The following is a 15497-nucleotide window of genomic DNA, read 5'->3' on the forward strand; positions in this document are numbered from 1 at the left end:
AATTTTGAGAAGTCCTTCCCTTTCTGGGTCACCCAAGGCCAAATCCCAGTTTCATCCCCTAACTGTGTAGTTGATTATTAAAAATAGTTTGCTGTTCATTACTGTTTCCGTCATGTTTCTTTACAGAAGACTTTGTGTGAAGGGGGGGGGAGGGGTTTGGTAATTGCATAGGACAGTCACCATTCCCAGGGTACAGACACAGGGGCAGGATCTACAGCAGGTCACACACACAGTGCAGTCACTAGGCACCCTGGTCAGTCTGGGAGGTGTTTTTCATGTTTTGTGCATAGGCGGCAGGTGCCCTGCTCCAGCTATATTTGGAGCTGGGTCTCTCCCCCGGCCCTGCCTGGATTGGGCCCTGGCCCCCACGGGTCTCCCCACACCCCGCCGCGCTGCATCCCTGCCTGACAGTAGAGCGGCTCCCCACAGAAATGCTGTCTGCTGCCCCAGGGTCCTAACGCCTGCCATCCACAAATGGCAAGGCAGGCTGCCCTTACCCTGCCCTTCCACCATAGCCCTGAGCCTCTCCAATGCCCCAAACCCTCAGCCCCCGCCAGAGCCCACCGCCCCCTACACCTCCTCCCCCCTCCCCCACACCCCTCACCCCGTCCTACGCCCCCACCCCCAGCCCATAGCCTGCACCCCTCACCCCTTCCTGCACACCCACCTGTAACCGTCCTCCCCCCAGTCCTCCCCCGCCACAAGGCCACATAGCCCCCGCACACAGAGTCCCGAAAAGGAGGGATGGCAGGCTCCGTTGAAACAACCAGTCCGACACTGCAGACCGCTCTAGGAGCAGGAGCCTGTCATTCCTCGAGTGTAGAAGCGGTCTGTACATCACTGCACACCCTACCCACCACTCTCTGCGTCCCTGTTTCAACCCTTTAACGTGAATTCATTAGTAAAGAAAACATTAATTAACAATATTCCATTAACTTTATTTTTAAACATGTTTTGGAAGGGGGGAAACGTGGTAAACGGGGTATGTCACCGCAAAAGAAAGTCAACAGTAACTGAAACGGGCAGGTTCAGCTTCTCATAAACTGAACAGTCACAGGTTACCCTGCAACCTGAGGAATCTATCTTTCAAAGCCTCCCAGATGCACAGCGCTTCCCCCGGGCTCTTCTGATTGCACGGGTGTCTGGCTGAGCGTAATCAGCAGCCAGGCGATTTGCCTCAACCTCCCATCCCGCCATAAAGGTCTCCCCCTTGCTCTCACAGAGATTGTGGAGCACACAGCAAGCAGCAATAACAATGGGGATATTGGTTTCGCTGAGATCCGAGCGAGTCAGTAAGCTTTGCCATCTCCCCTTGAGACGTCCAAAAGCACACTCCACCACCATTCAGTACTTGCTCAGCCGGTAGTTGAAGAGTTCCTTGTCACTGTTCAAGGCGCCTGTATAGGGCTTCATGAGCCAGGGCATTAGCGGGTAGGCTGGGTCCCCGAGGATCACTATAGGTATCTGTACATCCCCAACAGTTATTTTGTGGTCTGGGAAGAAACTACCTTCCTGCAGGCGTCTAAACAGACAAGAGTTCCTGAACACACGTGCGTCATGAACCTTGGCCGGCCACCCGACATTGATGTTGGTAAAGCGTCCCCTATGGTCCACCAGTGCTTGCAGCACCATTGAAAAGTAGCCCTTTTGGTTAATATACTGGCTGGCCTGGTGGGCTGGTCCCAGGATAGGGATGTGAGTCCCATCTATAGCCCCACCGCAGTTTGGGAATCCCATCGCGGCGAAGCCATCTATGATGACCTGGACGTTTCCCAGGGTCACTACCTTAGAGAGCAGGAGCTCAACGATTGCATGGGCTACTTGCATCACAGCAAGCCCCACGGTAGATTTGCCCACGCCAAAGTGGTTTGCTACTGACCGGTAGCTGTCTGGCGTGGCAAGTTTACAGAGGGCTATGGCCACTCGCTTCTGCACACTCAGGGCTGCTCGCATCTGGGTGTCCTTGCGCTTCAGGGCAGGGGACAGCAAGTCACACAGTTCAAGGAAAGTGCCCTTACGCATCCTGAAGTTTCGCAGCCAGTGTGATTCATCCCAGACCTGCAGCACTATGCGGTCCCACCAGTCCGTGCTTGTTTCCCGGGCCCAGAATCGCCGTTCCACACCATGAACTTAACCCATTGCCACCATGATCTCCACTGCGTGGCGTACCCTGCTTTCTGAGAGGTCTGTGCCACACTGAGACTTCATGTCCTCACCGCGCTGCCGGAGCCTCCTCGCCCGATTTCTCAGCATCTGACTGTTGAAGAGGTGTACAATAAGGTGCGAGGAGTTGACAACGGCCATAAGTGCAGCGATGATCGCAGCGGGCTCCATGATCGCAGTGGAGTGCTGGGGTGTCTGCACTGTCACCAACAGGAAAAGTGCGCGAACTGATTTCCCGCCGGCGGGAGTGACGGTTGAATGCTGACAGTTACCCAAGACCACCCTCGACACAGTTTTCCCCCCAGCATGCATTGGGGGGAAATCCCAGAATTCCAATGGGCAGCGGGGAGTGTGGGAACTGTGGGATAGCTTCCCACAGTGCACCGCTTCCAATTTCGACGCTTGCCCCATTAGTGTGGACTCACAAAGGCGACTTTGTAAGGTCGATTCTACAAATTCGAATTAACTTATATCGAACTAATCTGGTAGTGTAGTGTAGACATACCCTAAGACTCAGGCCGCTACAGACGTGGTTGGCTTCAGCCTACTGACCCTGGATGCGACAGTCTAGAAATGGTCCTCACGGTCCTGAAGTGCACGCTTGACTCCCTACAATGGTGGCTGGCTCCTCTGATGGTGGGTGCCGGGGTCCCGTTCCATCCCCCACAACCCACCCTTACCCTGGTCACAGATGCATCTGCCCTGGGATGGGGGGCCCATCTCAGGAACCTGACAACACAGGGCTTATGGCATGAGAGCGAGCTGTCATTGCACATCAACATCAAAGAGCTCAGGGCGATTTGCCTTGCGTGCCAAGTCTTTCTCCTCCACTTGCAGAGCCACTGTGTAGCAGTCTTAACGGACAATACCACGGCCATGTTCTACCTGAACAAGCAAGGTGGAGTCCAGTCATCGCCACTCTGCAAGAAGCCCTCCTTCTGGTGGACTTCTGCTTAGCCCACTCCATCAAACTTCAGGCCTCGTACCTGCCAGGTGTCCAGAATGTTCTGGCGGACAGCTTGAGCAGGCGTTTTCTTACTCACGAATGGTCGATACGTCTGGATATCATTCATTCCATTTTCCGCACCTGGGGGTTTCTCAGAGTCGACTTGTTCGCTTCGTGGTCCAATAGGAAGTGCCCAGCCTTCTGTTCCTTCCAGGGCCACAGTGTGGGCTTGATAACAGATGCCTTCCAGATCACGTGGTCAGGTCAGTTGCTTTATGCCTTCCCTCCATTCTCGTTGGTACACAAGGTGCTCCTCAAGGTCCGCTGGGACAAGGCAGATGTCATTCTGGTAGCCCCTGCCTGGCTGTGTCAGTGTTGGTACCCAATCCTGCTGGACCTGTCAATCCAGGCTCCCCTGCGTCTCCCTTTCAGCGCTGACCTCATCTGTCAGAACCACAGTCATCTCCTACACCCAGACCTTCAGTCGCTCCACCTCACGGCCTGGAGGATCCGTGGCTAAACCAGGCTGAACGTGCCTGTTCGGACTTGGTAAGGCAGGTGCTTCTCAAAAGTCGCAAGCCATCAACTAGGCTTACCTACAAAGCCAAGTGGAAAAGGTTTTCCATCTTGTGCACTCAGTGGCAGGTGCCCCCACTTCAGGCTTCAATTTCATGTATCTTGGACTACCTGATGTTCCTAAAGGACAAGCACCTAGCCTTTGGATCCCTTAAGGTCCACCTCACGGCCATCTCCGCATTTCACCCAGGCGCAGCCGGGGGCTCCGTGTTTGCACACCCACTTGTGTGGCATTTCCTCAGAGGTCTGGAGAAAATCCATCCTCCAACGAAGCCACCTGTGCCTGCATGGGACCTTAACTTGGTCCTCTCTTGCCTTATGGGCCCTCCTTTTGAGCCGCTGGACTCCTGCTCACTTCTATATCTCTCCTGGAAGGTCACCTTCCTAGTGGCCACCACTTCTGCACGTCGGGTGTCTGAACTACAGGTTCTCACGTGTGAGCCGCCCTATACCGTCTTTCATAAAGATAAAGTTCAACTAAGACCTCACCTGGCCTTCTTACCAAAAGTGGTGTCTCGCTTCCATGTGAGCCCGGATATCTTCCTACTGGTTTTCTACCCAAAACCGCATGCTGACCTTCGTGAACAATGTCTCCATTCTCTTGACATTAGAAGGTCACTCACCTTCTATATAGACCGAAAAAAGCCCTTTTGTAAAACAACCCAGTTGTTTGTCGCCATTGCAGAGCGGATGAAAGGTGCCCCAGTTTCCTCTCAGCTAATATCTTTGTGGATCACTGGGTGCATTCGTGCTTGCTATAACCTGGCAAACGTCCCTCCGCCTGCTGTCACGGCTCACTTCACGAGAGCTCAGGCATCATCAGCTGCCTTCCTGGCACACATTCCTCTCCAGGAAATCTGCAGGGCTGCCACGTGGGCCTCGGTTCACACCTTCACATCCCACTATGCCATCATCCAGCACTCTTGGGATGACGCGGCCTTTGGCAGAGCGATCCTCCAATCTGTGGTTCCTTGACTCCGACCCCACCTCCGAGGTAAGGCTTAGGAATCACCGAACTGGAATTGATATGAGCAATCACTCAAAGAAGAAAAAACGGTTAATCATCTTTCTGTAACTGTTGTTCTTCGAGAGATGTTGCTCATATCTATTCCATTCCCACCCACCCACCTTCCCCTCTGTGGGAGTAGCCAGCAAGAAGGAACTGAAGGGGGGTCGGGCTGGCAGGGTCTTATATAGAATGCCATATCGGCGCCACTCCAGGGCGCTCCTCAGCCGGCCCGACAGGTAGCTGCTAGGGAAAAAGTTTCCGACATCTGTGCACGCGGCGCGCGCACACACCTCACTGGAATAGATATGAGCAACACATCTCAAAGAACAATAGCTACAGAAAGGTGAGTAACCGTTTTTACTTCCCTGCTGGGGCTTGTGACCAGTGGGTTAGTGATCCAAAACAGCTTTCTAAACCAAAGGTATTGTTTGTTTAACCAGGAGAACAAAACATGTAAAAGGAAAACAATTTTACAACAACAAAATCTCAAAACAGCCCAACCTCCTCTACTGAAGGGGAAAGAGAGAAGGTTTAGGGGAAAAAATGGATAAATTAAACGGTAATATGTCCAGGACTAGATGCTATTCCATCCCAGAGCTCTGAAGGAACTCATATATGAAATGGCAGAGCTACCAACTGTGGTATGTAACTGTCATAAACAGATAGTTAAGGGTTAAGGTCCCTTTTACCTGTAAAGGGTTAACATGTAGTACCTGACCACCCCCTGACCCAGGACACCAATCAGAGAGAGATTTTTTCATCTTCTGTGGAGAGGCTCCAGAGATTGATAAGTTTAGACCCTGTATTGTCCATCTTGGTTACAGAGACAGTGACTTTTTTTTTTTTTTTTTAAATTCTTTTTTTCTAAAGGACTTGTTTAATTCTCTTCTTGTGGAGTTTCAAAAGGGGAAGGGAGAGAGGAGGAGTCTCTTTGTGTTGTGAGTTGGATTGATTTGACTCCTCTCAAAGCAGGCTGAGAGAGGGGGGGAGAGGGAGGGGAGGGAACTCTCTCTTCTTCTCTTCAAGGTGGTGAAAAAGGGGTTCCAGGGGAAGCTTGGGGGGAGGGTTGGGGACAGGCACAGTGTCAGACTGACTGGCAAACAGAGAGAACCAGATCTAAAACAGGAATTTTTTTTAGGGAGAGAACTAGGGGGTGGGTCCAACCACCCCCAGCCAGCAAAGTGTGGTGACAGTAACATATCACTTAAATCAGCTTCTGTACCAGATGACTGGCGGAGAGCTAATGTGATACCAATTTTTAAAAGAGGCTCCAGAGGCAAGCCTGGCAATTACAGCCTAACTTTAGTACCAGGCTAATTGGTTGAAACTGTAATAAACAACAGAACTATCAGACACGTAGATAAACATGCTATGTTGCAGAAGAGTCAATGCGGCTTTTGTAAAGGGAAATCATGCCTCAATATTAGAATTCTTTGAGCGGGTCAACAAACATGGACAAAGATGACCCAGTGGATATAGTGTACTTGGACTTTGAGAAAGCTATGATAAGGTCCCTCACCAAAGTCTCTTAAGCAAAAGAAGCAGTCATGAGATAATAGGGATCATGGAACAGTAACTGGTTAAAAGACAGGAAACAAAAGGTAGGACTAAATGGTCAGTTCTCTGAATGGAGAGAGATAAATAGCAGTGTCCCCCAAGGATCTGTACTGGGACCCCTGCTGTTCAATATATTCATAAATTATCTGGAAAGGGGGGTAAATGATGAGATGACAAAGTGTGCAGATGATACAAAATTACTCAAGGTAGTTCAGTACAAAGCAGACTGTGAAGAGTTACAAAGAGATCTCATTAAACTGGGTAACTGGACAAGGAAATGGCAAATGAAATTTAATATTGATAATTGCAAAGTAATGCACATTGGAAAATATAATCTCAATTATACATACAAAATGATGAGGTCTAAATTAGCTGTTACCACTCAAGAAAGAGATCTTGGAGTCATTGTGGATAGTTCTCTGAAAACATCCACTCAGCGTGCAGCAGCAGTCAAAAAAGCTAGCAGAATGTTAGAAACCATTAGGGAAGGGATAGATAAGATAGGAAATACCATAATGCCACTATGGGCTTGGCTACACTTACAAATTTGCAGCGCTGCAGCAGGGTATGAAAACACACCCTCTGCAGCGCTGCAAATTGCGGCGGCGCCGCCAGCCCAGTGTAAGCCCCAGCGCTGCCCGCCGCAGCGCGCCCTGCGCTGTCTGTCAGGGACAGGGAGAGGACAGAGCGGACAGCGCTGGGTTTTCTCCGCTGGGCTGGCGCTGACTACGCCTTACGCGCCTGGCGCGGCAGCGCTGGCGCTTTGCCCAAAGCAATGCAAGCCTATGTAAATCTATGGTATGCCCACAGCTTGAATGCTGCATGCAGTTCTGGTTGACCAATCACAAAAAGATATATTAGAACTAGAAAAGGTACACAGAAGGGCAACAAAAATGATTTAAGAGTATGGAACAGCTTCTCTATGAGGAGAGATTAAAAAGGCTAGGACTTTTCAGCTTGGAAAAGAGACAACTACGGGGGTGTGAAGAAAGAAGTGTTGTTTACTCCCTCCCATAACACAAGAACCAGAAATCACCCAATGAAATTAATAGGCAGCAGGTTTAGAACAAACAAAAAGAAGTACTTCTTCACGCATTGCATAGTCAACCTGTGGAACTAGTTGCCAGTGGATGTTGTGAAACTATAACAGGGTTTAAAAAAATTAGATAAGTTCATGGAGGATAGGTTCATCAATGGCTATTAGTCCAGCTGGTCAGGGATGCAACCCCATGCTTTAGGTGCCTTTAGCCTTTGACTGCCAGAAGCTGGGAGTGGACAACAGGGGATGGATCACTTGAGGATGGTCTCTTCTCTCCATTCCCTCTGTAGCACTTGGCATTGGCCACTGTTGGAAGACCACTGGTCTGACCCAGTATCACCAATTTTATGTTCTTATATAAAAGGTCTACATGCGAGTCTATCTTCCTGAAGGGGACCCTAATAGGTCTAGCTCCACCTGCCCTGACTACAAAGCAGGCTCATAAACCTATGAGACTCTTGGATGAGTGTGTGCCTCTTTAAAGCCTCCTGGATCATTTGTTCCCCCTTTCCCTCAGGGATGGCATCACATTTGCAGAAACTGGTCTGGCAGGTCAAGCACGGGGGAGAAGTCAGGCAACAAAGTGAATGGCTCTTACATCGTGTCTCAGGTGTTTGCTGAGAAGAGTCTAAAAGGATCCACCCTCCCTTCCTGGGTGCATTTCCTGCTATTGAATCTAGTCAGTATTTGCCCTACAGTAAGCATCACAATAACCTGGTCAAGAGAATGCTCATAAAACATTATAGGCATCTTCAAATCCTTCACAATATTTTAAACATGGCTCATTCAATGCATATAAAGGATGAAATCCTGACCTCATTGAAGTCCATGGGATTTCAGTGGGGCCAGGATTTTACCTGAAACATAGAGTCAACAATTTAGGCTAAGTCTAGTTGAGAAAAATGGGTTGTCTTCTAAATATTTAATAAATAGCATTCTAACTAACTGGGGGTGAATACTTCACAAAACAATTATTCTATATATGACCTTTTGGGCCTCATCCTCAAAGAAAACCTGCACCATACTTTCAAAAGTTGAGCCTGGGAGCTTAAATTCATAACTTTGCTAGACACTAAAAATCATGCACTCAATAGAGACACTGGATTTAGGGCTTATTACAACAATCTAGAACCAACTAACAAACCCCCTCCTCCAGGTTCCTTTCCTCCTTAAGACTGGAAGGGTGTTAGGCCACTTCACCTTGAATTGTCCCTTTATGTATGTGTTAACTACTTATGCTAAACAATCTGTTCCACCTTGTATTTCACTGTGACACTCTGGGTATGCTTCCCAGACCTGAAGAAGAGCTCTGTGGAGCCTGAGAGCTAGTCTCTTTCACCAACAGAAGTTGGTCCTATAAAAGTTGGTCCTACCTCACCCACCTCGTCTCTTTTATATCCTGGGACCAGCACAGCAACAACAGCAACACTGCAAACAACAATTTTAAACAGGTCTTTTCACCTAATGTAGATAGGACACATCATATTAAGATACATTAGCTGGTTGTGGTCATGACTAAGGGGGTTTAAACTAGCTAACACTTTTAAACAAAACTTGCCTTGCCTACAGCTAATCTCAATGCTGTGACTTAGATCAAAAGAGAGTTAATATACAGTAGTGTAATAAACTATGGAACCAATTCTCTCCTCTGCTGTACCTACTCTCCTCCAGTGTAGCTCCAGACTTGAATTGCATCAGTGTGAAATTGAGTGGAGATTTGGGAACAGCTTAAATAGCTCTCACCTCTAAGGAAGCATGCCAAGGTACAGAGAAACTACACTCTATTAATTAATGTTTATAAAAGCACTTTGAAGATTAAATGTGCTATATGTGGGCCAACTATTATTATTTTAGTAATACCTGTTTCTCTTCTTCAAAATAGAGACTATGGGCCTGATTCTCCCATACATTTTCAGAACGTAAAGGACCCTTAGTGTAAGTGGGGAATGGTCCCCCTATTGTGGGGAACTTTCCTGGCTTATACCCTACCCCGGTAAAGTGGGCTAGCGAAAGGATCTGAGTCCTCACTCCCACTCCCTTTACCCAGAGGCCTGCCTGACCTTGATGGCTCCCCTTCCACACTCCTGTGTGGCAGAGTCCTTGTAACCCCAACAAAGCTGGGCTCAGGATTCCTGGCGGGGCTCAACCCTCAACCTTGTGGTCACTTAGGTCAGGGGCTAGGGTGTCCCCACTCCGGGGTGCTCTCTCTGCACTGGATGCTTCCCTGACCCACTGATCATTATATACAGTTCAAAGCAAATACAATTTATTAAACAGCAATCAATTTAAAAAAATAAGGAAAAACTGGGAAAGGTGAAAGGAAAACACCTCACCCCGCTCTGTGGCACGGGGACATCACAACCAGCATCTCTGGAATGTGAGGGAAGTTCAGTCTGTTCCTCACAGGTCCCAGGCCCCTTCTCAGGCCCTGGCTGTGCTGCAGGGATGCTGCGGGTCAGACACTTGCTCTGGCGGTGGCCACACGCTCTCAGGCTCTAGGTGGCAGGACTCTTCTTCCCAGTGCCGCCTCCGCCCTGTCGGGGTTACGATCCCCCTCCAAGTTCGGCCTGCAGAGCCTCTTGGCTGGGGGCGTCTTCCTGGGCTGGGCCCGCTGCCCAGCGTCCCGCGTCGCTCTCCCCAGCTGCTCAGCACACTTGGCTCTGGACTGCTCCAGCCCCAGCTCCAGGCCCACCACTCTGCCTCAGCACGGCTGCTGCTGCTGTTCTGGCCCACCTGGATCTGTTTGCTGCAGCTCTCCCCCCAGGACAGATCTGCTTTGTGGGCTGCTTCTGTGACTCTGCTCCCAGCACTGACCTGCTTCCTGGGCTACTTTTCTGGCCCCTCTGGATGTGGCACAGCTCTGCTCTCCAGCTCAGCTCGGGCCCCTGTTTTCGCCTTAGCTCAGCCCCACTCTGTCTGACACAGGCAATTCCAGCTCACACAGAGGACAGGACCCCGCCGGCCTCCTGACTCTCTGATTTGCCTGTCAATCAGGCTGACCTGGAGCATTAGCCTCTCCCCATTGTTCCTGGGGACGGTCACTCTCAGGGTCCTGATTTCCTATTGAACCTTCCCCTTTTAGTGCTGGGAGCTAGCCAACCAAAACACCCCCACTGAGTTTTAGTACGCGGAGAACGGTCCCCTTACATTAGTATACAGGAGATCCGCCTTCATATCTGCTTTTAAACAGTGCCTTTCATATTCAAAGTGCTCTGCAAAGTAATGAGCTAAACACTGGTAGTTCAGTGACTACTGGATGTAGACAAATGGAGCAGCTAGAACTCAATCCATGGTAGCTTTCATGTAGTCTCCAATATTAGTTTGTTTTGTTGTTAAAAGAAATGAATGTAGCCAAAAAGGTGAACTTATTCCCTGCTATTTTTCATAAGTGCCATTAGGTTCTTAGCTCCCCATGGCCCATCCACCTAAGATGGGCAGAAGAAGGGACCAGCACAAGGCATGAAAATACAGCAGTTCCATGGTTCAAGCAATCAGAAGAATCACTCTATAATTTTGTATAGAAGCTGCTGCTTCTATTACATTTAATTACTTCTCCCTGTGGCTTTAAATTGATGACAACTTCAAAATGAGAGCAGTTTCTGCTAAATGCAATTACTTTCCTCTGTGGTTTGTATAGTTAAGGTAAATGATTTTGGTTCTAGAGGAGGCTTGTAACCCTAAGAACATCCCAGTGCTGGAGGACAAGGGCTCACTGGTATCAGTGAATGAGTTTCAACTCGCTTGTCCAATTCAGTTTAGCCCAACTTACTATGGTTATAATCCGTATCTAAAAGCTGCATGTCATACGTCATTGGAAACCTATTAACTCACTGATCATTAATATTCTTTAGTGATGTGTGTATGCAGTGTGCATTACGAGTTATGGATATATGCTAGAATGGTGACTAAAAGGTGTTTAAACCAGACATATCAGGGATAGTTGGTAAACAGGTCTGCCTTCTAGACAGTGGAATGTGTGTTTCCTTCTCTGACCAGCCAGGTCATCAGGCTGAGATAATGAAGGCCCAATTACATAATTAGGTAAACAATGCTATCAAGCAGGGAGGAGACAGCTTCCAGCAAGGAAGAAAAACTTTATCTGGGCTATAAAGACGGGGTGTGAACCTCAAGTAATAAGCAATTAAATCAGCTGATTGTATGCAATGTTACTGTACTATAAAAGTTTATCACGTGTGGTGTTTTATGAAAGCCACTGGTGATTAATATACACTGGTGATTAATATCATTGTAAAATGTATGTATTACCATTATATAAGGAATTATGGATACTCACTGATATTATGTTTTACAGATTGTGTCCTAACAAAGGGTGAAACAGATCTCTCCTGACAGGAGGGAATGTCACAGCTATTTATCTGTCTCTTATTAAATTAAGGTTGGTGGAATCAAAATAATGGAAGCCCATAGGAAGGGGAATATAGCATGAGGTCATCCTGCTTCTTGAAACAAGATCATTGAACTTTGTAAGATGTAAGCAAATACAAAAGCTATCTTTGGCATTCATCACTAGACAGACACAAGGGAACAGAGCTCTTGCAAGCAGAGAAAAATGGGTCTTGTACTTGGTCCAGCATCTTGTACTTCTGGGGAAGGTCCTGATTGAGGGAAAGTCAGCCATGGTTGGAAAAAAGAATGACTGGTGAGAGAAACCATCTTGACCAAACTCTGTACCTTACTAGATTAAATTTTAGACTTTAAGATGTGTGTTTTCACTTGTATTTGCTTTTGTAACCATTTCTAACTTTATTCGCTTTATTTGGCATCACTTAATTTATGTCCTATTGTTAATAAATTTGTTTTATTTTTACTATCAATCAACTCAGTTCTGTGTTTGAAGGGAAGAGTATATTTACCTGAGTTAGGTTAATATTCTGTATTGTGCTTTTGTCTCTTTAAAGGAGCAACAAACCTTATTATGACTCTCAATTGTCCAGGGGAGGGCTGGACACCAAGGCACTTGGTTTGGAGGAAACCAAAGGACTGGGAGTGTGTTGGGTCAGCTTGCTGGTTGTAACCAAGGCTGGTGGAAACCAGAATGTGACTATACACAGGCTGCTGGGGTCAGAGGTGCTGAACCAGGGCTGTCTAATACAAAGACACTCAGCGTGTGACCTGCATGCTTGTAGGCTGGCTAGGAACAGCCTGGCTAGGAGCTACAGCAGCAAAGCATTGTAAGGCACCCAGGGTTACAGGGCAAATGGTGACACAACCCCTTATTGGTCAGGATTGCACCTCAAAGCCTGTCAAGGCTATAAGAGATAATGTTGTAAGAGCTCCCTGAATAAAGCAGTCTTTCACAACTCACATACTATGAAGTTCCAGTACTCTCCTAAAGCATTGCTTCCCAAACTGTGGCCTGCAGACCATTTTCTGGTGCTCTGTGAAGATGTGTCCAGTCACGTGGTGCTGGCTTGCCTCATTTCAACTGCCATATCACATTAACACACACACCACTTTCCTAGTATTCGGTTTCCATGTCTGCGATCGATGTAGCTGCCTCTGAGATTTAATTAATGGCCTATGGGAAGGGATTTGGGCCATGAGATAATCTCAGTTATGATATAGGCTGCGCTGTGATAATGTCTGAGAATCTGCTTGGGTCAGAAGCTGGGGGGAGATGGGGCTCCCATGATGATAAATAAAGTGTTGGAGTAAACTGATTTAGGACCCTAATGCATCCCCCAGTCAATTCAGTGGCAAGTCTCCCATTGTGCTTTGAAAAGAGACTTTGGTATTTTTAAAACTGATAATATGAATCTGAAAACTGTAATTTTTAGGAAAAAATAATATCTTTTTTTTATTGGTTTGTGTGTGCTGACCAATTTATACAATTCCTTGTGTGTAAATGTATCCAAAGGAGACAGGGGCTGGGGGTGTAGGTAGGTGTGGCATACAGAAAACACACCCTGCGTTATTGCTTACTTAGAAACCTCATTCAGCTTTTTGTTGTTTGACATCAGGACAAGCCAGTCTGCATAAATCTCTTTTTCTTATTGTCTCATCAGAACTCTGAAGATTTCCTTTGGCTCATATTACGCCTGGTTGCTTGCCAAATATAGCAGCTACGTAAGACAAAGATTAAAGTCATACACATAGCTGCTGCCTTTGTAGCGTTGTCTGATGCTATCTACTCATACCAGCTGTTAATTAACATTATGGTGAACGTGAATGGGCTATTTCGAATGATCAATGCAGTGTAGATGGTTGTAGTACTAGTCCACAAAAATTATATGAATGAGAAACTAAAATGAGCAGCTTTAATTAGAGGGAGCAAACATCCTGTTTGTGGCATGCATAGAGACAAATTCAAGGCTCAGTTCAGAACTTTCCCTGAGTTCAGACACTGGGATTATGCCAAATTCTGACCTCATGTACATCCGCTCTGCTCACATTGACTTTGATGTGTGGACAAATATAATGGAAAAATTTGGCTTCTCATACACTGATGGCTTCCTCATTTCCTGTAACAAACATTACAGAAGTTCTGCAAACTGCACCCAGCTTGTATTGTTAGATGACTGGTTTTGTGTATGGTCTGTATAGGAAGCTATCATGTATTTAGTTCTATGGTGTTGGGAATCAGGAGGTCTTGAAGCCAGTTTAATGCAGTCTCCTGCCATTAGTACGCTTCTCAGCTTCAGCAAGAGACAAGCATACAGAAATAGCCTCACAATATATGGCAATAAATCAATGGGACCACTCATGCCTACATTAAGCATGTGCAAAAGTTTTTTGTTGAATTATGGTCTATACTGTGAAGAACTTATCTCAGTGCTGTTGGTGTATGCAGCTCTTCAGTGTGCTTCACAGATGTGTCTGGTTGTTCTGAAGTTCTTGTGTTCTTTTCTGGTGATTTTTTTTTTTACAGTAGCTGGATTTGATGGTGCAGTACCTGTAAGTGTTGCTGGAAGAGCATCCACGCTGTATGAAAGTCTGTGTGTTTCATCAGTGCTATAGAGAAATCTTGAGAAAACATGATATTCTTGCCATTGACACTGATCCTTTTTTAACTGAAGCAGCTAAAACACCTAGGCTGTCTTTATAGTTGTGGAACCTCAGTGACACAAGGGTCACGGTCTTGTGTTGCCTGCAGATTTAAGGACGAGTAAGTATGTCATGTGCTCTTTCATTTTTCGGCTTCATGGGTTTTGTTGGCATCTCAAAGAAGGTTAGAACCTAGGATTCAAATAATGAAGCAGATGGAGGCAGCTCAGCACCTTCAGGCAGTCATATTATACTAAAATTTTCCTGCAACCTTTGTCCTTGCTTTCTTCTACTTATTCTTCAATCTGTTATAGTTTGTTTTACAGAGTCAGGCATCCCTCCTCCTGTGGAATGTCCCTCTCCCTGATTCTCAGTCAAGTCTTCCAGTTTAGTAAAAAGTCCCCTAGGATGGAATGCAGCGCAAACCAGAAATCTTAAAGCTTTCCCATTATCATGGCAAGGCTCTGCAGAGTTTCTTTCACCTGCCTGGCTGCTAAGATCTCTTGCTTAGTTTCAGTGGTGCTTGTGTTTGAGGACATGCTGTTGGGGCCATCATTTTGTCTCATATCAGTGGCAGGAAAATAATTCTTCTCCTTCTGCTTTTGTGCTGATCTAAGTACCAGAACTTTTTAATGGGGATGTGTACAGGGATGTTTTTGACATTGTACAGTCCTAATTTTGCTTCTGCATCCTGCTGATTTAGATCCTTCAGAATGGGGCCAGGGCCCAGTGTGAATGCAGCTGCCAGCTAGGCCTGCATTATATGATTTCCCCCATATAAAAATAAAATAAATCATAGAATCATAGAATTCAAGATCAGAAGGGACCATTATGATCATCTAGTCTGACCTCCTGCAAGATGCAGGCCACATAAGCCGATCCACCCACTCCTGAACTAATTCTCTCCCTTGACTCTGCTGTTGAATGCTCCAAATCATGATTTAAAGACTTCAAGTAGCAGATAATCCACCAGCAAGCGACCCCTGCCCCATGCTTCAGAGGAAGGTGAAAAACCTCCAGGGCCACTGCCAATCTACCCTGGAGGAAAATTCCTTCCTGACCCCAAATATGGCGATCAGCTGAACCCCGAGCATGTGGGCAAGACTCTCCAGCCAGACCCTCTGGAAAAGGCTAACAATATCCCAACATTGACCCTTTGTACTAATTACCAGTGTGGCACGTTATTGACCTATTGACTAAAC

The sequence above is a fragment of the Mauremys reevesii genome, linkage group 9, assembly GCF_016161935.1.
Source record: "Mauremys reevesii isolate NIE-2019 linkage group 9, ASM1616193v1, whole genome shotgun sequence".
Lineage (NCBI taxonomy): Eukaryota > Metazoa > Chordata > Testudines > Geoemydidae > Mauremys > Mauremys reevesii.